The sequence below is a fragment of the Gorilla gorilla genome, chromosome 20, assembly GCF_029281585.2.
Source record: "Gorilla gorilla gorilla isolate KB3781 chromosome 20, NHGRI_mGorGor1-v2.1_pri, whole genome shotgun sequence".
In the NCBI taxonomy this organism is placed as follows: Eukaryota; Metazoa; Chordata; class Mammalia; order Primates; family Hominidae; genus Gorilla; species Gorilla gorilla.
In genome coordinates this window covers 45,872,968-45,896,042 of record NC_073244.2, presented here as the reverse complement: position 1 = coordinate 45,896,042, position 23,075 = coordinate 45,872,968, and the positions used below count along the sequence as shown (strand labels likewise).

At 40.0% G+C, this 23,075-nt stretch overlaps 1 long non-coding RNA gene across 1 annotated transcript; it reads left to right on the top strand.

The window, feature by feature from the left end:
• Nucleotides 1–478: 478 nt before the first annotated feature.
• On the top strand, nucleotides 479–21,792 carry LOC134757677 (uncharacterized). The gene is made up of 5 exons (XR_010131950.1): nucleotides 479–610; nucleotides 791–1,059; nucleotides 2,863–2,983; nucleotides 14,644–14,823; nucleotides 15,922–21,792. It is a non-coding gene; the product is annotated as an uncharacterized lncRNA (long non-coding RNA).
• Nucleotides 21,793–23,075: the final 1,283 nt, after the last annotated feature.

The following is a 23,075-nucleotide window of genomic DNA, read 5'->3' as shown; positions in this document are numbered from 1 at the left end:
ACCAGAAATTGTGGGAGAAGGGCCTGGAAGGGGGCCGGGGAGAGGCACAGAGACAGCGAGGTGATGTAGGCTTGGTGGGAGCGGGTATGGTAGGCAATGGGGGACAGAGGGGCAGGGCACAGACAAAGCTTGCTGAAGATATGAAGAGCAGTTGTGAGCCGGCGAATCCTTGGAGTAGAGTAGAAAGTTCAGGTCTCCTGTTCAGCCCGATACAGGTGAGATGTTGTTGGAACACGTGACAGAGAAAGGGTGTGTGAGCCCAGGGCTTGTGCACTAAGCGCACAGGAGCGAAGGGGGCGAGAAGAAAAAACGACGCCCAGCAAAGAGCGTCAAGGCCCAACCGCCTGCCCCCAACCGGTCTCTAGCGCCTCGTGACTTTCTGCACTCCGTTGCAGGCGTTTGGCACCAGATGGCCCCACGCGCTCTGTTCGACGGTTGGGGGCCGCGGACGCCGGTTGTGAGCAGCACTGGGACAGCCGGTGAACGGGTGTGCAGCGTCCTCAGCGCCGCAGCAGTCAGCACCTGTGGGTGCTCTAGCTCTTTCCCTCGGGGTCACCGGAGGCAGAGCCTCCCCTACGCGGAGTAGAGGAGCAGCTCACATGGTGCCGGGGTGGGGATCGGGCTTCCTGGAAGGCTGGAAATGGGAGTTGGGATAAGGGGTTGGCGAGGGCGGGGCGGCACCGTCTACCGGGGTGACCGGTGTGCCCTGGCAGCCAGGGAGTCTGCTGCAGGGCAGGTACTAAGATTCGGAGAGACATAGGACAAAGAACCCTCGGCTTCTTCTTTTCAGTCAGCCGCCACAGAGGACACCAGATCATGCCAACACCCCCACAACTCCTGCCCGCCTGCAGGCAGCTCTGGGCTCAGGACACCAGATCATGCCAACACCCCCACAACTCCTGCCCGCCTGCAGGCAGCTCTGGGCTCAGGACACCGCCTGCAAGAACCTTTATAGCGCAGCTCTCCAAATCTTGGAGGCAAGGACATTCTATGTGCCCGCCCTGGAAAGGCCTGAACCTATAACATCTGGGCTGTGATGGTTTCTGAGGTGGACGCCAGGTATTCTAAACTGCCCACATGCTTCACCCCAAAACTTCCCTTTCTAACAGGCAGTGTATTTTCACTTCTTTTAAAATATTTGGTAAAACAGAATTTAAGCCTTAGAAAGTTCCCCGTCTCACCCCAGCCAGGGTTTGAACCCATGCTGTCTGATTCCACAGATCATGCATTTAACCACCAGACTTTGGTGTAGCCTCACCGTGTGTGCATAATGGATTACATTTGTTTATAATACTTGGGGTGCTTAGCACCATGTCAGAGCTGTAATGAGTACTTGCACTGTTAGGAGATCTAACATGGTTCAATTTATAAGTGGACCATTGGCCACACCGGGTCTGGCTCAGTCTCCTGGGAGGATGTAGGCAGGGACCACCAATTATCAGCATATCTCCATGATTAATTTCTCCAGACAGTGTATCACTCTGTCACACAGGCTGGAGTCACAGCTCACTGCAACCTCGAACTCCTGGGCTCAAGAGATTCTCCCACCTCAGCTTCCCAAGTAGCTGAGACTGCAGGCATGCGCCACCACGCCTGATAATTTCTCTTCTAATTGAGCTTTGCAGAAAGCCACACAGCTGTCTGAGAGCTATTTTCTCCCAGGTATAGGGACAGGAAATGGCACCTCAGACTTCTGCAGATTCCACCCTGGCTTAAAAGCCCATGCCCCCAAGGACACCAATCTTTCTTACAATAACATAGACTATCTTTCAGGGTCCTGGCCAAGATGGACAACTTGCTAATATTAACTTTTCCAGGCCACAGGGATGATACATATCTCCATAGATTTAGGTCTTGAGTATTTTCTCCTAGAAATATTTCGCAGCAAGGGTCAGCACTGCAGCCTATGGGCCAACAAATTTAGCCTGTAGCCTACATGTAAGGCCAGTGAGTGAAGGATCATATTAACAATTTTAAAGAGTTGCAGCAGAATACACAGAAACACAAAGAGTCTGTGTCACAGACAACGTGACACACAAAGCCTACGCTACTTATTAGGCTGGTGCAAAAGTAACTGTGGTTTTTGCCATTACTTTCAGACCGCAATTACTTTTGCACCAACCTCATGCTATCTGGCTTTTTAAGAGAAAATTTGCAACTGTTTTGCAGTTGTCTGTGCATAGATCTTCCACAGCTTTTGCTAATTTATTTCTAAGTATTCTATGGGGTTTGTAAATGCTATTGTAAATGGAATCTTTTAAATTTTAATTTTTGATAGTTCATTGGTAGAATACAGGTAATACATATAATACAGTCCAGTGTCGCTTTAACAATGGGAATACCTTCTGAGAAATGCATCATTAGATGATTTTCGTCATTGTGCAAACATCATAGACTGTACCTACACAAACCTAGATGGTATAATTGACTATACTCCTAGGCCATACGGTATAGCCTGTAGCTACAAACCTGTACAGCATATACTGAATTTGAGGCAATTGTAACACAACGGTAAGTATTTGTGTATCTAAGTATATCTAAACACAGAAAAGGAACAGTAACAATGTCATATTATCTTATGGGAACACTGTCGTATATGCAGTTCATTGTTGACCAAAACATTGTTATGAGGTGCATGACTGTATATGTACATAAATGTATATATGCGTGCATATTGAGTTTGTATATTGAACCTCACTGAAATCGCTTTTGATTTCAGGTAGTTTCTTTGCAGATTCCATAGGATTTTTAACATACACAATAATGTTTCTAGGAATCATGTTTCTGTGAATAAAGCTAGTTTTCCTTCTATTGTAATCTACATGCTTTTTATTTCTCTTTATTTCCTTCTGTATTTGCCAGGACCAACACTTGTCAGCATGGCACAATCAGGCATTTCTCTTCTAAGTAGGATGTGCAGCCAAAAACTCAGCTGTCTGTGAGCTGTCTTCTCCCAGGAACGAGGACATAAGATGTACATCAGGTAGATACAAGATCCATGCTAGCTTAAAAGCTTTATGCCCCAAGGGCACCAATATCACTTGCAATAATTCCATAGGCCAGCTGTCAGGGCCCTGGGTGAGATTGATAATTGACCAATATCAACTTCCCTAGCCCTTGAAAATGATGATGATGATGGTGTGTGTGTGTGTGTGTGTGTGTGTGTGTGTTTATGTATGTGTACTCACGTACTATATACATATATTGGCATATAGTAGTATATGGACAAAATAACTGCTTTTGATATATTTACTTTTATATTGAAACCTTGCTCATTTTCTGTTTACATTTTGTAGTTTCTTTGTAGATTCTTTAGTTTTGTTTTTTTTTTTTAGTCTTGCTGTATCCCCCTAGGCTGGAGTACAGTGGTGCAATCTCAGCTCCCTGCATCCTCTGCCTCCTGGGTTCAAGCGATTCTCTTGCCTCAGCCTCCTGAGTAGCTGGGATTATAGGCATGTGCCACCATGCCCAGCTAATTTTTGTTTTTTCAGTAGAGACCAGGTTTCACCATATTGGCCAGGCTGGTCTTGAACTCCTGACCTCAGGTGATCTGCCCACCTCAGCCTGCCAAAGTGCTGTGATTACAAGTGTGAACCACTGTGCCCAGCCCTCTTTCAGATGTTCTACATAGACAAACGTTTTCTGTGCTTAAAGGCACTTTTCTTTCTTCTCTTTTAATCTCTATGCCTTTTATTAATTTTTCTTATCTTCTACATTTGCTGCAACATCCAGGAAACCATCAAATACAAGAAGAGACAATGGATATTCTTTCCCAGTTCCTAATCATAGGTTAAGAGTATTCAGTATGGTATTAACTGAAGATTTTTTGTAGATATGCTTTATCACAGAAATGAATTCTCTCCAATTCCTGCTTTACTTAGAATGTTTTTGGAAAGTGGTGTGAGACCCCACAGCTATTGAGATCACCATAGGACATTTCTCCTTTATTCTCTTAATATGATGAATTACATTGATTGATTTTTAGATGTTAAATGAATCTTTGCCTTCCTGGGGAAAAACTTACTTAGTCACAAAAGATCATCTTTTTATATTTGGTTTTCCTAAAGTGTTGCCAAAGACTTTTGTGTCGATGTTATGAGCAATATTATTCTGTAATTTTCTCTTCTTGTTAGGTTTTGATATTAGGGTAATACTGGCCTTATAGAATGAGTTACGAAAAGTTGCCCCTTTCTCCACTTTCTGAAAGAGTTTGTGTAACACAGGTAAAATATTGTTCTTACACATTTGACAGAATTCACCTGAAAAACCATCTGGACCTGCATGTTTTTTCTTAGAGGATGTTTATAATTCCCCATTACCCTTTTAATGTCTTTCAGATCTGACTCATGCCCTTCCCTTTTTATTCCTAATATTGGTAATTTGAGTTTTCTCTTTGTTTTTTCTTCTTCAATCTTGATAGAGGTTTCTCCATTTTATTACACTTTATAATTTCTATATTATATATAGAAATGTCTATAAATAGAAATTAATAGAATTAATGTGTCTCTATCATTTCTATTTCCGTGTCTATTTTTATTATTTCTTCTTTTCTATTCATTTTATATTTAATTTATTCTTTGATTCTTCTACTCAGGGTAGAAACCTAAATCATTGTTTCTTAAAATGTTTCTGTTTTAAACATAAACACTTAAAGCTGCCACACTTTAGCTGTCTATCACAAATTTTGATTTGCTGTGTTTTGCTTATTCAGTCCAAAATATTTTATATTTTTCCTTGTTATTTTTTTAATATATTGATTATATAAAAGTGTGTCTTGCTTTTATTCTAAATATGAATATGAGTATTTTTTAATATTTAACTATTTAAATTTAATATTTATTATAGTATTTATTTATTTAATATTTAATCTGTAAATTTTAGGATTTTGTAGATATCATATTGTAGATATCTACAATTTTGTAGATCTACAAGAATTCTATTGTGATTAGAGAAAACATATCAATCTCAAAATTATTAAGATTTATTTTTTGGCCCAATCTTAATGAACATTCCATGTGCTCTTGAAAAGAAACGTGTTCAGCTGGTGTTGGGTTATATGTTTTACAAATACCAATAAAGTCAAGTTACAACTTCTGTAATCTTACTTTTTATTAAATTAACAAGCTTTATTTATTTTAGAACAGTATTAGTTTCACAGAGAAATTGAGGAGAAAGTACAGTGTGTGTTCTCGTGTATCTTCTCCACCCATACATACACAGTTCATCCTGTTACTAACAACTTGGATTCATGTGGTACATTTGTTACAATTAATGATCCAATATTAATATATTAACTAAAGTCTATAGTACACATTATGGTTAACTCTCCCTGTCATACAGTTCTGTGGATTTTGACAATTGCATAATGTCATGTACCCATATTGTATCATCATACAGAATAGTTTCACTACCCCAAAAATCTCCTGTGCTCCAGGTAATCCCTTCCTTCCCCAAACTCCTAGCAACCACTGATCTTTTTACTGTCTCTAGTTTTGCCTTTCCAAATGTCATATAGTTGGAATCATACAGTATTTAACCTATTCAGACCAGCTTCTTTCACTTTGCAGCATGAATTTAATGTTCTTCCATCTCTTTTTGTGGCTCAACAGCTCATTTCTTCATATTGCTGAATAATATTCCATTGCATAGATATACCACAGTTGCTTTATCTATTCACTTTTTGAAGGACATTTTGGTTGCTTCTAATTTGGGGCAATTACGATTAAAACCGCTACAAACATTCATGTGCAAGGTGTTTGTTGTTGTTGTTATTTTTGTTTGTTTCATTTTGGAATATTTACTATCTCTGAAAATTAATCAATATAATGGGGGTGCTAATGCTAATTTTTTAAAATCAAGGTTAGCTCAATAGTTCTCCTTATATAAAAACTAGTACCATTCACTCATTAGGATACCTACATAACTGCAAAATAATTCAAATTACACAGCAACACCCCTTAAAGATTCATCATATACTTAGATGATATGATTCGCACCACTTCCTGGTGGAGGCATTCAAATTATTCACAATAAAGAGAATGCAATCTTACAAAGTTGATGGCATAGAACCTAAGAAACTTTTTCCATAGTTAAGCAGTAATTGACAGTACACATATCTCTGAGGCATTTGTTGTTTCAATAGATGGGCTTGTTCCTCTCTTTAATTATAAAGAGAATGAGGCCCAAATAAAAAGTATCCTACATTTTTAATGACTGAAAATACAACTCAATACATATTCATATTCACTGGAGCTATAAAGCATAATCACTCTCAGAAAATTCTATAATAAAATTCACATTCATTTCTCCTCCTACTGATCTTACATTTATTAGCATACTAACTAAGCAGAGTGTGGTCACTCCACATTTCCGGAGCTCCTCTAAGCCAATTTCTGGAGCTACTCTAAGATATGGTTGGATTTTCTGAGAATGAAATGTTTTACACTCTATGAGGAACCCAACCAGACAAAGAAGTTGACTAAGATCCTCTTCCCTTTTTCCAAGGGCTTTGATTTCTGATGTTTGCCTCCATATTGGTTAACTGTAGCACCATGGAAAACACAATACATGTATTCTTGTAATAACATTACAGAATTTTATCAAGAATCTCTGGAAAAGAGATAATTATGCTGTGTGTATACTGTCAAAATAACTTTAATAATGTACAAGTCAGTGATTTTATTTTTAAACAGGAAATCTGACTGAATTAAATACAGGTAAAACTTATAGCTGCTCATATCTCATAGATAAGCCAAATAAGATATCCCAAAAATGTTGTCTTAAAACTTATTAACTATAAAGGTTAGGTTCAACAATTGTTTATAAAGGACTGCAGTGGACCCTTTAAATTGAACTTCAGTGATTTGTTCGTATGTACAAGAACATCAAAATCCAGGGTCTCAGTTCATGAGAGCATGTCTAGAAACTCATCCTACTAAGAATGCAGGAGACTCTGAAAAGGTTGTCTTGTGATGCTTGAAACATATTCATGCTGATTTATGCTGGAAAAGGGGACACTGAGGCATTGTGATCAGCAGTTAAGGGCTTGCTCTTCCAGTTAAGCTGTGGTACATTTCTCCATCACACACTGCACTTGCCAACACTTGTGGTACATCAGTCTTGTTTGACAATTTTGTTCATCTCCCTTTTTCCTTTATGTTAAGATGATCATCCACATTACAGAAGCACCCATAGAATGATATTGCTCATTATGAAAACATTCCTTATGTTTAGGTGACTGCTTGTAGACATGCAGTCATTTTAATGTTTCCATTGAGTTATTTCCAAATTACATTGCAAAGGAGATTATTTTTTTCCGACACAGGAAATTAACTTGATATCATCAATAGTATGGAGGGTCTTGTGGGCTTTCATGAGAGATTAAGGCCCTTTATTTATCTGCCTCCTGACAGTGACCTGGGACACTTCAGCCTAGTCTTGAAGTACATATTCTTTTGGGACTCTGCAATCCTATGTTCATATTTTGAATCATCTTGTTCATACATTCCTCTATATGTGGAACTCTGGGAGGCATTTATACCGAGGATGTTCGAAACATCGCAATGCAGTTCTATGCCTGAAGAAGTCTTTTGCCTTGAAGCGGATTTCACATTTATAGTTTTGATGTCTTCATCATGTGGTCTTAAGGACTGCAGCTCCCATGATGCTCGCTGGAGCTGCTTCTTCACGGGCGTGCGCTGGCTAGTTGGCAATTGCTCAGTGATTTCTGAAGGTGCTAGCTTCTCTGCAACCATGTCCCTTCTTCGTCCAAAAAAGAAGACCTGCTTTGGTCCATCAAACTCTCTCTGCACATCCTCCAGCATAGTCACAGCTTCCTCTCCATTTTCTGGATGATGCCTCTGCACCCAGGGCTGCAGTTTTTCTGGGAGGATGGCCAGGAACTGCTCCAGCACCAGCAGCTCCAGGATCTGCGCCTTTGTGTGCACCTCCGGCCTCAGTCAGAGAAGGTGGAGCTCTCCTTATGGACACTCTTCGTGGTGGGGAAGGGCGAACCCAGCGCTGTCAGGGAGAAACTGGGGAAGGCTGGCTTCGCAGCTGCTTCTAAGGTCCTGGCGGCCAGTGGGGGCCATAGAGAAACCGTGTTGCCATTTTTTTCTTAAGACCGGGTCTTGCTCTGTCACCCAGGCTGGAGTGCAGTAGCACAATCACAGCTCTCTGCACCCTTGAACTCCTGGGCTCAAGCGATCCTTCTGCCTCAGCCTGCCAAGTAGCTGGGACTACAGGCACATGCCACCATACCCAGCCAATTTTTTAATTTTTGTAGAGGTGAAGGTCTGGCTATGTTGCCGTAGGCTGGTCTCCAGCATCTGGGCTCAAGCCATCACAGGCATGAGCCACTGCACTGTACAAGTTTTTATGTGGACATAGATTTCAACTCATTTGGGTAAATACTTAGGAGCACAATAGCTGAATCATATGGTAAGAGTATGATTAGTTTTGTAAGAAACCACCAAAGTGTCTTCCAAGTGGATATACCATTTCTCTACATCCTTACCAGCATTTGGTGTTGTCAGTGTTTTGGATTTTAGCCATTCTAATACGTAAGTAGTGGTATCTCATTATTTTAATTTGCTCTTACCTAAGCACAGGATGTTAAGCATATTTTCATATCTTATTTGTCATCTGTATATTTTTGTTGTTGAGGTGTCTGTTCAGATTTTTGGCCACTTTTTAATTGATTGTTCGTTTTCTTACTATTGAATTTTAAGAGGTCTTTTTATATTTCAATTACCAGTCCTTTATCAGAGATGTGTTTTACAAATAATTTTCTCCTAGTCAGTGGCTCATTTTTTCATTCTCTTAATAGTCTTTACCGAGCAGTAGTTTTTAATATTAATGAGGTCCAGTTTATCTTTTTTTTTTTCTTTCATGGATCAAGCTTTTTGTGTTGTATCTAAAAAGTTATTGCCAAACCCCAGATCACTTAGATTTTTCTCCTATGTTATCTTCTAAAAGTTTTATAATTTTTACATCTGAGTTTATGGTAGATTTTGAGTTAATTTTTGTGAAAGGTGTGAGGTCAGTGTCCAAGTTAAACTTTTTACATGTGTAAGTCCAGTTGTTCCAGCACCATTTGTTGAAAAAGCTATCATTTCTCCATTGAATTGCCTGTGCTCCTTGGTCAAATATCAGTTAACTATATTTGTATGGGTCTATTTCTGGGCTCTTTATTCTGTTCCATTAATGAATTTATCTGCTTTTTCTTCAATACCACACTGTCTTGACTACTGTAGCCTTATAGTAAGTCTTGAAGTTGGGTAGTGTCAATATGCTTTGTTCTTTAATATTGCACTGGATATTCTGGTCCTTTGGACTCTCCATATGAACTTTAGAACCAATTTGTTAATATCCACAAAGTAACTTGCTGGTATTTCTATTGGGATTTTGTTGAAATACAGTAAATTTGAGAATAAATCACATCTCAACAATACTGAGTCTTTCTAAAAATGAACATGGAATATCTTTCCATTTGATTAGATTTTTGATCTCTTTCATCAGAGTTTTACAATTCTCCTTATATAAATCTTGTGCATATTTTGTTAGATTTATACCTACATATTTCATATTTGGAGGAGCTAATGTAAATGGTATTATAGGTATTATGTGTTTTTAACTTGAAATTCCAATTATTCATTTCTACTACATAAGAAAACACTTGTCTTTTGTGTATTAATCTTGTATCCTGCAACCTTACTATAATCACTTATTAGTTGTTAGAGGTCATTTGTTGTTGTTATTGATTCTTAGGGGTTTTCTATATAGACAATTATGTATCTGCCAAAAATGACAGTTTTATTTCTTCCTTCCCAGTCTGTATATATTTTCTGTCCTTTGCTTATCTTACTTCATTACCATGTTGAGTAGAAGTCCTTGCCTTGTTCCCAGTATTAGAAGAAAAGCACCTAGTTTATCACCGTTAAATATGTTGTAGGTTTTTTTGGTAGATGTTTTATCAAGTTGAGAATATTCTACTCTTAATTCTTAGTTTGCTGAAAGCTTTTTATCACAAATAGGTGTTGGATTTTTCTCCAATGCTTTTTCTGCATCTATTGATATGATTATATACTTTTTTTCTTTAGCCTGTTGATATGATAGATTGCATTAATTGATTTTCAAATGTTGAATCAGACTTGCATACCTGGAATAAATTCCACTTGGTCATAATGTATAATTCTTTTTATACATTTTTGGTTTTGATTTGTTAATATTTTATTGAGGCTTTTTCCATTTATATTCATGAAAGATATTGGTCTGTAGTTTCCCTTTCTGCAATGGATTTGTCTGATTTTGGTACTAGGATAATGCTGTTCTCATAGAATGAGTTAGGAAGCTTTTCCTCTGCCTCGGTTTTCTAGAGCTGCTTGTAAAGAACTTAATTTCTTTCTCAAATATTTAGAATTCACCAGTAAAAGCACCAGGGCCTAGTGCTTTCTGTTTTGGAAGGTTATTGATTGTTGATTCAATTACTTTGATAGATATAGGCTTATTTATATTCTCTATCCTTTTGGCAGACTGTGTCTTTCAAGGAATTGGCCATTTAATCTACATTATCAAATTTGTGGCATTCTAATATTTTTATTATGCTTTTAATATCTGTGACTCAATAGTGATACTCCTTTTTGTGTCTTCTCTACCTTTTCTTGGTTATTTTATTTAGACATTTATCAGTTTTATTGATATTTTCAAAGAGTCAATTTTGGTTTTATTGATTTTTTCTATTGTTTTCCTGTTTTCGATTTCACTGATTTCTGCTCTAATTATTTTTCATTTCACTTACTTTGGACTTAAATTGCTCTTCTTTTTGTAATCTCCTAAGGTAAGGGTTGAGATTGATTTTAGATTTCTTCTGTTCTAATATATGCATCCATTTCTATAAATTTCCTTCTAAGAACTATATGCTCTGTGTGCCACAAATTTTGCTAAGTTGAGTTTTCACTTTAATTTCATTCAAAATATTTTTTAAATTTTTCTTGAGATTTCTTTGACTCATATGCTACTTCTCTTTTGAGTTTTATCAGTCTTGTTTCATATAATGTGAAGCTCTAGTATTGGGTGCAAAAACATTTAGCATTGTTATGACCTGTTGTTGAATTAATCCTTTTATCATTATCAAATAACTCTTTTTATTCCTTATCACATTCTTTGTCTGAAATCTACTCCATTTGATATAACTATTCCAGATTTCTTTACATTGGTGTTATTCCATCCTTATCCTTTCAGTTATATTCGTTTTTATGTTTCAAGTCTTTTTTGTTTGTTTGTTTTGTTTTGTTTTGTTTTTGTTTTTGTTTTGAGACAGAGTCGTGCTCTGTCACCCAGGTTGGAGTGCAGTGGTGCGATCTCGGCTCACTGCAAGCTCCGCCTCCCAGGTTCACGCCATTCTCCTGCCTCAGCCTCCCAAGTAGCTGGGACTACAGGCACCCACCACCACGCCCAGCTACCTTTTTGTATTTTTAGTAGAGACGGGGTTTCACCATGTTAGCCAGGATGGTCTCGATCTCTTGGCCTCATGATCCGCCTGCCTTGGCCTCCCAAAGTACTGGGATTACAGGCATGAGCCACTGCTCCCAGCCTCAAGTGGTTTTTTTATACATAGCATATAGTTTTGTATTTTTAATCCAATCTAACAATCTCTGCCTTTAAAATCATACATTTAGACAATTAAATTTAATATGGTTAGATGTCATTGTGTTTACACTGACAATTTTGCTGTTGCTTCCTGTTTGTTCCATCTGGTCTTTGTTTCTTTTTCCTCTTTGTATACCTTCTTTTGGATTATTTTCGTGATTCCATTTTATCTCTTTTGTTTACCTCCTAAATATAATTCTTAAGTGTTTTTAAAGTGATTCTTTATATTACATAGGATATACTACATACTATAGTATAAACTATATAAAGTAACATATATAGTCTACCTCCAAGTAGTATTATATTGTTTCACATATAGTATAAGAACTATACAATAAGAACAGTACACTTCCATTTCTCTCTTATCATTTGTGCCATTGTGCCATACATTTTACTTTTACAGAAAGTGTTTGACATGCACACACACACCCCCCCATACACACACATATGTATGTATATGCATATATTTTTGTATTTACTTTTTCCATTGCTACTCATTCGCTTGTGTAGATCCAGATTTCTAACTTGCACTATTTTTATCTTGCCCGGAGGACTTCCTTTAATTTTTTTTTTTATGAAAGGTATGCTAGCGATAAGCATTTACGTGTATAAAAAGGTTGAGTTGTGTGTGTGTGTGTGTGTGTGTGTGTGTGTGTGTACCTTCACTTTTAAAAGAGTTTCACTGGGTATAGTGTTAGCACCTGTGTCTCCACATTCTGGCAGGTTCACAGGGTACAGGTTCACAGTATTTTTTTCTTTCGAGTTTTAAAAAATGCTAACTCATTGAGTTCTAGCTTGTGTATTTCCAATGAGAAGTGTGCCATATTCTGTTTCGGGGGAACTTTTGATAATAATATATTCAAATTTTGTTCATTCGTCTGTAGCTACATCTTACTTTTTCTTTTCTTTGTTTCTCATTAGAACAATGCGTGTGTTCCGCTGGAACACATAATGTGTGCTTTTTCTTGGGATGTCTTTTGATTTTCTCCTAGAGACTAAACAGTTTGATTATGATGTACCTGGATTTAGTTTTTTTCATGTTTTTTGTTATCTGATGTCTTAAATTCATCATTTGTGTGATGGTTTGAGGTAGGGGTAATTTCCATATGCACAACCAATGAACTCAACCACATGTATTTAGGAGTCTGTTATCGTCCCATGTCCTCCCTCCCTATTTTCCCCTTCTAGGAATTCTCCCTCGGCCATCTTTTTTCACACGCCCAGTGACCGAGTATACCTTGATGAGGCCAAAACCTTTTCTAAACTCAAATAGCAAGTCTATGGATTCCTTCTTCCTTTTCCACACATACTCCTGCCATTCAGGCCAAGAGAAAATGCTTCAAAATATATACAAATTTTACTTCTCATCACCTGTACCACCACCACTGTGTCCAAGCTTTCATGATTATGACCATAGCCACCTAAATGGTCTCTCATCCCCAGAAACCAGAATGATCCTATTAAGCCTCAGTCAGATCATATCATCCTTTGCTCCAAACCCTCCATGATTTGCATCTGTGAGTAAAAGGCAATGTTCTTATCACATCCTCCAAGGCCCCACTTAGTCTCTTCATCCCTCTCCATCTCTGTTCCCCCTTCTTCCCACTCTGCAAAGTGCCAACTTCATCCTGGTCCCCTATTGAGTTGTTCACTGCTCCCTGCGGGCAAGAGACATCCTTCCTCTGAGCCTTTACAGTGACTAGTCCCACTAATTGGAATGCCTTTCCCTCAGATAACTGTGTGGTTTGCTTAATTGTTGCCTTCTAGACTTTGCTCAGATTCCACCTTCCCAATGAGGTTTACCATTTCCAGTCTATTTAAATAGAAACTCGCACTTCTCCCTAGCCCCAAACTCAATCCTACGTTGGCTGCCCTTCATCTCCCTGCAGTTGTTACTGGAACCTATCAAATAATTTACTAATTTATTACATTTGTTGTTTATTTTCTCCAACTAGAATTAGGTTTCATAAGATTTTTATCCTTGTTTTTAAAAAATTGATGCTATTGCCTGAAGTATTCCTTAGACTACTCATTTTGTCTCAAATAATAATATATATGCCCAACTGATGACTAAACGGGTAAATGAATGGCTTTATGAATATCACCTACGTCTTCCATAGCCATGTCAGACTATTAGAAAGTTAACTTAATGTATGTTTTCCAGAACAACTCATGTCTGTTTATCTAAACCAGATGGCTAAAATAGCCCTGGTCTTGTTGGCATCGCCTACTTCCCCTTGCCTCTTCCCTTACCTCTTCAACCATCCGACTGTCAGTTCCTCTAGACTGGGAGCTCAGTGGCTCATTTTTGCATTGGATCACTGCAAAAAAATTTCCTAAGCCTATCTGCTTCTATTCTGGCATCTATTTAATTCTTCCTTTCAGGGAGGCATAGAGTGTTTCTAAAATCTACATATATCATGTAACTTCTTTGCTTATCCTTTCATGATTCCTCATACTTTGTGGATAATGGACAAATGCCCCCTGATGGTATGTCTGTTTGTCCATGATCTGCACTTGCTGAACACAGCAGCCACATCTCCCAGCTTGGGTTTCACTCTCCAACCACATTTGATTACTTGCCTGGTGTCCCACAGGGTCATGATCTCTTTCTTCCTTGACTTTTAATTTAATTTAATTTAATTTAAAGTTCCAGGATACATGTGCAGGTTTGTTACACAGATTAGTCTTCCCTGACTTTTAGCATGCTATTTCTTTGACCCCCAAATAGCCTTTCTCTGCCTGGACACTTCTTCCTTCTTCTTTTTTTTATTATTATTATTTTTTTTCCATCTCTCTCACACCTAGTTTTATGTCCTTCTTACCTACTCCCGTATCGCCACCACTATCTTTCCAGGTGTAATATTTGGTTTATCTATCTGTCTCTCTCTGCTATACTGTAAATTGCTGGGCTGCAAGAGATAAATCTTTGAATTCTATATCACCAAGACCTAGCACTGTTTAATATAATACATTGACTCTTGAACAACACAGGTCTGAACTGCACAGATCCACTTACATGTGGATTTTCTTCCACTGCGGCCTCTCCTGAGACAGCAAGACCAACCCCTCCTTTTCATCCTCCTCCTCCTCCTCAGCCTACTCAACATGAAAATGACAAGGATGAAACCTTTATGATGATCCACTCATCCATTTTCTTTTCTCTAGCTTATTGTAAGTATGCTGTATATAATACATATAACATACAGAATGTGTTAACTGTTCATGTTATCAGTGAGGCCTCCAGTCAACAGTAGGCTACTAGTGGTTAAGTTTTGGGGAAGTCACAAGTCATGCAGACATTTTGGACTGTGAGGGGGAAGCAGCACCCCTTACCCCCACGCATTGTTCAAGGGACAACTGTAATCTGTAAGCAGCTGAAGGAAATGCTTGTACTTTATTTTTCTTTCCACCATCTTAAGATACCTTCATGGGTTGTAAAATACTTTAAAAAGATTGTATTTTCAGCACAGTACAACTCCAAGGTCAGCCAAGTCTGTGTGAAATTATAAATCTTGTGATGATATTTTTGTGGTTAGGACTCGAGATAGACCAGTTATTTTTCCAAATAGAACCTATCCTGCTATTTACCTTAAAAGATAATCATTTGTAATTTGTCAAAGCAACACGATACCAATATCTATGTAATCTATTACATCCTAACAGACTTAAATTTTTTTTAAATTACGGAGCAGTCATGCATGAGTTCTTTCTTCCTTTTTTCCTCCAGGCCCAAAAGCCTGATTGCCAAGCCAATCATCCATAGGTGAAAGTGTGAATGTTGCTGGACGTGGTGGCTCACACCTGTTATCCCAACTCTTTGGGAGGCCAAGGCGGGAGGACCACCTGAGCCAAGTTTGAGAACAGGCTGGGCAACATGATGAGATCCACATCTCTCCCCCACAATCCCTCGCAGCCAAAAAAAAAAAATTGTGAATGTGTGCGAATTACTGGCATACAACTAAATTAAACAAACAAAAAAGACATTTAAACTCCATGTTCTAGATCCTGGGCCCTGGGCCACAGAAACTTTGCACAGTTAAGCCTGGCTCAACAATCATGGCTTATACAAGTCAGTATTTTCTCCATCATTGAGTTAGAGCAAAAACACATCAGCAGAGGAAACATGGCAGACATAGATAGCAGTGGGTGTCCTGACAGTTCCAAGACAGGAGGAAACCTGCCCAGAGCTTAGGTCTTCCAGGATAACACTGAAACTAGAGTGTAGTGTTGCATGGCTGATACTCACCCATCTCTCTCTTCTCTCCACAGGTGAACATCTTAGGCTAGTGTGTCGACTTCTGACTTGGCTCATCTGAACCCAAGACCTTGGACACAGTCACAAACACCCCAGGGTCTTGGGCTTCCAGTTTGCTCTAGAAGGACAAAGGGCAGGTGAAGCTTGTTTGCCGTAACTAGAAGGAGCAGAAACTGCTCCCAGCAGAACAAGATCAAATCATGGGGAACAGTGGTCACCTGCCATTTCTAGAGGAAGCTTTTGCTTTTGGTCACTGAGGACCCTAAGTCTTACATGAGAAGAAAACAAATAGGGTGATGCTGCATGCCTCTGTCCCCAAAGAATCCCTGTGCAGGTGCCGAGGGTGCCCCAAAGACGAGGCTGTGTTTGCTGTGCCCACCACAGAAGCACATTTGACCTGATCAAAAGCAGGTGGAAAAGGTCCTGAAGCACAGATATTTTCTCAGTGATGTTGTTTTCTCCAAAATGAAAGAGGGAAGGTACCCTGGCTTAGGCCCCTGGTGTTCTGATTGAAGGTGAGAATAGAAGTATCTTCTTCAACGTGTTCTCCCATCTGACTGCAACAAGTGTGCTCCAGCCACCAGTGTCCCAGTTGCTCTGAATGATGGTGAGAAGGGTACCCAAACACTTGAATGGTACTGTACCCTCCACTTGCCACCTGAATCCTCACTTGTGGAACCCAGGCACTCTGGCTGTATTCGCGAGTAAGCATAGGTGTGGGACTGTGTCCTGCCATTGCACCATCTTTAATCTGGACTTGTGGACCTCAGGCTCTCTGACTATTCATGGACAGAAGTTTCTACAGGCACAGGTGGGGTGTTGTTTCCTCCCATTGTACACCTGAATTCTGGACTTGTGGACCCCAGGTGTTCTGGCTGTGTTCATGAACAGAAGTGTCCCCCCCAAACAAACCCATATATGGTGCCATCTCCTCCCATTACAGGTATGGTGCCATCTCCTCCCATTGCAGGCATTGCACTGCCTATACTCTGGACTTATGGCCCTCACATGCTCTGATTGTATTCATAAACAGTAGTTTCTTCAGTCACAGATATGGCACCAGCCCCTCCAACAGAAACAGATGTGCTCAAGCTGAGTAGTCCACAGGCGTTTGACAGAAGTCATGAACAGAAGTATCTTGGGGCACATGTTTCTTCTCTGTTGTGCAGGCTTCTCCAGCAGTAACAGGTTTGCCCAGGCCATATGGGCCCCAAGTGCTCTGACCAGACACAAGAAGAGAAGACTTTCAGTCACAGGTAGTGTGTTGTCCCCTGCTACTGCAACATAGGTGCTTGGAAAGGTGCAACGGGGTGCTCTGCTTGTGGTGGAAACATAAAGGCCTCCAAGCATAGATGTGCTGCTTTCTCCTTCCCTTTGAGGGATGCAGATGTGCTCTGGCCAGCTGCGTTCCAGGTGGTCTGTCTGCAAGACAGAAGTGTCCCAAGCACTGGTATGTGCGGGCTCCTCCAACCACAACAGACGTGCTTTGGCCAGATGGTTTCCAGGTGTTATGAACACAAGAAGGAACAGAGGTGCCTTCTGGAACATGTTTCTTCTCAGTGATGTTCTAAGAGGTGTGCTTTGGCAGGACAGGCCCCAGCTGCTCTGACTGTAGGCAGGGAGGAAAGTGTTTCCCAGGAGTTTTTGCTTTCAGTAGTACTGCCCTCTCCAACTGTACCAGAGGTGCTGTAGGCTTGCAGGAACCCCGGTGCTCATGTGTAAGCCTCCCCAACATAAACTAAAGTGCTGCATGCCCCTCTAGGCCCTGTTCTAAAGCTGAGTGCTTCAGATGTGGAGCTGGGTCTGGGGCAGACACACTGGTCCTAGAGCTGTCATTATGCAAAGAAGCCCCAGAGTCCATGAATGGAAATGGGTCGGGAGAGGGGTTAGCAAAAGGTGAACTGTGCCTGATGCTGAGCATCCAGTGATGGCTCCAGAGCTAGAAATAGTGGCTGTGCAAATGGGAAAAGGACCCGAGGTGCCACCCAAGGTTGAGTGGGTGCTAGCAGAGATATCAAAGATGGATATGGAGGTAGCACGTACGCAAAATCTGATGGCATTGTGCTCCCATTGGGTGTCTGGGCTGCAGTAAAGGCTCAGGTTAGAGCTTGTACTGAGATTTTACGTTTCTCAAAGGGTAAATGCTATCAAATACATCGGGGGATCCTGCCAGGGGGAGGCCAGAAAGAGGACATGGTAACCATATTGATTTCATCAGAGTTAAAGGCAGACTTGGCTGCCCAGTTGGTCAAGGTCCTAGCTACTAGAAAACAGACAATTGCTGAAGTAGTGATAAGTATGATGGTGCAGAGAGGTATCCTAGAAGACTGACTCTTTGCTGCTGCCCTTTAGGAGCTCCAAATGTGACTGAGAGGTGGCTTCTGGGCTAAAGGAAAGGTTCAAAGTGGGGTAGGGCTGTTTACCATAAACATAGGTGGGTTAGTGGAGACTGCCTTTTGCAGGGGGCTGTCCACTCCACACTGCAATGAGCCAGTCAAATGGGAGTTCCAAGACCAGAGGAAACTTAGCCCAGAGCTTGAGTCTTCCAGGCTAACCCTGGGTCCTGGGGGGACCAGGAGATGAGACCCAGGGAATAGTAGTGTCCATGTCGGTCATCTCAAAAGTTCAAAGCAGGCTGGGAGGTCAAGTCTGCAGATGGGCTGACTGGGCAGTGGAAGTGATAAGGTTGGCCGGTTAATGATGGGTTGATATATTCATCTGTTTTCACACTGCTATGAAGAACTATGTGGGGCTGGGTAATTTATAAACAAAAGAGGTTTAATTAACTCACAATTCCACATGGCTGGGAGGCCACAGGAAACTTACAATCATGGCAGAAGGCAAAGGGGAAGCAAGGCATGTCTTACTTGTTGGCAGGAGAGAGTGCAGAGGAAACTGCCACTTATAAACCGTCAGATCTCATGAGAATTCCCTCACTATCATGAGAACAGCATGTGGGAGACCACCCCTACAATCCAGTCACCTCCCACCAAGTCCCTCCCTCCACACATGGGAATTACAATTCAGATTACAATTCAAAATGAGATTTGGGTGGGGACATAGAGCCAAACCATATCAGTTAGTCAGTGAAGACTGAGGTATCTGTAGAAGTGAGGGAGGAGCACAGTGGTCTGGATGAACCAGTGGGGTGATAGTCAGGGGACTGGCATTCAGTGAGGCTTGGGGAGAAGCTTCCTAAAAGCATTGCCCTTGAAAAGCAGGGCATACCTATCTGATACTGAGGATGTAGAATGCAGTTTGGAGATGCTTCCTAGCTACCTAATCTTCCAAGGCAAACCATGCACTCTTCATCCTGATATTTGTGATGCCTCCCTGGGCTACATGATAGGGGGTGCACTGCAAAGGATGTGAAGGAAAGTCACCACAGGGCAAAGGTGGAAACCCAGGGGCCTTTCCCCAGTGAGACTTTCTGGCTGTTCCTTTGGAACTTCCACCTGCTAGTTGCAGATGTTTGCCACTGGATGGGGCCCCGACTGTTCAGGACTGTGGGTACTTAGTTCCAGCAGAGTTGGCTCCACCAGGGCACCAGGACTGCAGGCTTCTCAACTCCTGGCCTGGAGAGGCAGCTTCAGCAACCAGTGCCTGGGAGTCCGCTAGCCCATTCTCTCTGAGTCACGTGAGGGCAGAATCTGCTCAAAGTCAGAGTGCTGGAGCAACCTGGATTGTGCCAGAGTGGGGGCCCAGCTCACTGGAGGTCAGAGTAAGAGAGTCAAGGATGGAAAGAAACAGGGTTTTGCTCAGTCTTGCAGATACTGAGGCACTCAGGAGGCTCAGGATGGCAGCAGCAGGGCATGTGCTAAGGTGGAGAAGGAGTGACCAAGTGGCATGGGTGCAACTTACCCCAGCCTCTTCCTTTTAGGCAGCCACCACAGAGGACATCTGTTTACCTCTGTACCCTACCCCACCTCCATGCTGGTAGATATAGTCTGGGGGATACCTTTAAAACAAACAAACAAACAAACAAAACAGGATCTGTCTATCACCTGTCCAAATCCTGAAGCAAAATAAGCCTTCTTTATGGCCACCTTGGAAAGGCCTGAGTCCCCAGCATCACCTGGGATACAAAGTGTTCTGAGGTGGGGGCAGAGTGCCCTCCTGCCCAGATGCCACACTCCACAATATCTCTTCCTGGCAGACAGGTTTCTCTTAACTTCCTTTGGCAAATTTGGTTTCACTTCCTTTTGCAACTTTAGAACCTTTCTCAGGTCAGTCATAAGGTAGTGGAGAAGCCAGGATTTGAACCCATTCTGTCTGATTCCAGAGCTCATGCATTAACCACCTGACTGTGGTGCCTCCCCATCATATGTGCATCAAGTATGATCATTTTTGGAGTTCTCAGAGTACTTAGCCCCATGCACATCTGTAATAAGTACAGGCACTGCCTACTGGGAGGTCTAAAGGTTCAAGTCATAAGGGACCCACAGGCCACACTGGGCTCCAGTCTCCTTAAAAGATGTGGGACAGAGATCAACAATTGTCAGCAGAACCCCATCAGGCATTTGTCTTCTCATTGAGCCTTGCAGCAAACCACACAGCTGTCTATAACCTATCTGTTCCCAGATGCAAGAACACAAGCTGCTCATCAGTTGGGTGCAGGATCCACTCTAGTACAAAAGCTGTGTGTCTCAAGGCATAATTCCTTATGATTACTTCATAGCTCTGCTTTTGCCTTGAGACAAAAGAAATTTCCTTCAATTCCTACTTTTGCTGAGATATTGTTTTTTGAAAAGCAATTAAATCTTGTCAATCACTTCTCCCACCTCTTTGAGATACTTACATGGCTTTTCTTCTTTATTCTCTTAGTGTGGTAAATTACACTGATTGATTTTAAATATGAAACCAGCCTTGAATTCCAGGAACAAACTCCATTTGGGCATGCTAGAACAACCTTTTATATTTGGTTAGATTTGATTTCCTGAAGTGGTGTTAAAAGATTTTCATATCTATGTCTGTGAGGGATATTAATCTGTACATTTTTTATTACTATTTTCTGGTGTTATGGTAATGCTAGTCTCATAGAATGAATTAGGAAAAGTTGCCTCCTTCTGTATTTTCTGAGAGTTTGTGTGGCACTGGTAAAATATTTTCTGTATATGTTTGACATAATTCACCAGGAAAATTATTTGTACCTACAAGTTCCCTCCTGGAAAGATGTTGATAATCACTTATTATCCTTTCATTGTCTGCCAGATCTGTGGCATTGCTTTTTTCTCTGGTATTAGTAATTTAAATTTTCTCTTATTTCTTGATCAATTTTGGCAGACATTTATCAATTTTATTAATCTCTTTTAAATATCTGTATTTAGCTTTGTTAATTTTCTCTATTACATACTTTTTATTTCTACTCTTACGATTGCTATTTCTTTATTTCTCCTTTGGATTTAGCCCATTTTTCTATTTGTCTAATTTTAGGATTTAAAATTCAATCGTTATTTTTAGATATTTTTATTTTTAAATATAAACACTAAAGTTGCAATATTACCTTGGGCACTGTTTTGACTGCATTCCACAAGTTTTTATTTGTCATGTTTTAATCACCATTCAGTTCAAAATACTTTCTAATGCTCCTTGTTATTTCTTCTTTGACCCATTGGTTATATAAAAGTATGTTTTGCTTTATTTCTAAATATGTGAAGACTTTCTAGATATCTCAGTTATTTATTACTAATTTAATTTTATTGTTGCCAGAGAAAATACACTGTATGTGTTCAATCTTTGGAAATTTCTTGAGACTTATTTTTTGACCCAGTATGTTTGCCCTCATGAACATTCCATATTCACTAGAAAAAGAATGTGTGTTCAAATAATGTTGGATATAGTGTTATGCAAATGCCACTAAATCAAGATAAATCTTTTGCACTCTTGTTTTTTGCCTGCTTGTTCTAACAATAAGTGAGAAAGAAGTGTTAATATCTCCAATTGTGATTGTAATTTGACTGTTATCTTTTAGTTTGGTCAGTTTTTGCCTGTTGAAATTCTGCTATTAAAACATAAACATTTAAGATATTTATATCTTCCCAAGAGAGATGCTAAAGAAAAGTGTAAAAAACCAAAGCCATTCTTATGTACATCAGAATATATGGACAAAAACTTTCACAGCAACATCATTATTGCAAGTAACTGAAAGCAATACAAAGGCACATCAACAAAAGATTGGACAGATAAATTGTTCCTTCAATGGCAATGAAAATGGATGTTACAGAGATACATGGATACATGGAATACCCTGAGTGAATCTTACATTTATTTTGCAGAAGATATCAAACCAAACAGAGCACATATTATTCCATTCATGTAAAGGTCAGTAACAGCCACATATAAACTATATTTTGGAGATTCATACACAATAGAAAAAACTATTTAAAAAGTCAGATAATGCTGATTTTAAAAATTGGGGTGTTGAATTCATCTGGGTGTTGAGGGAGGAGCACATTGTGACCCAGACAGAGCACTCAGGACTCTGAGCACACTAATACTCTGTATTGCCTTCAGTGGTAGTTACATCAGTATCAACTTAAGAAAAATTTATTAAAATCTACATAAATAATAAATAATTTTCTATATGTATGTTATATTTCCCAATGCTATGAAATGAATTGTGTCTCCCCAAAATGTATATGTTGAAGTCCTAGCCCCCAGCACCTCAGAATGTGACCGCATTTGGAGATAGAACCCTTTTTTTTTTTTTTTTAAGACACAGTTGCCCAGACTAGAGTGTAGTGGCGTGATCTCGGCTCACTGACCTCTGCCTCCTGGCTCAAACAATTCTCATGCCTCAGCCTCCTGAGGAGCTGGGATTACAGGTGTGTGCCACCGCATATGGCTAATTTTTGTATTTTTAGTAGAAATAGTAAACGCCATGCATAAATACCAATTCTCTCCAAATTGATCTATTTCTCAATCTACAAATATTCTACTGGTGATCTCATCCAAGGTTGTGGCTGCAAGTACACCACTACAAGCCAAAAAATTATGTGTATATCTCCATCTCAGGCTTGTCTTCCAAACTCCATGGTCATATATCTAATATTGTATTTCTTCTTGTCTTCTCTTTGTATTTGTGTAGAACAAAAGAAAAAAAATTTAAAGTAAAAGAATATTGTATTTGTGACCTATTTTTAGATGTCTAGTAGACATCACAGACCCA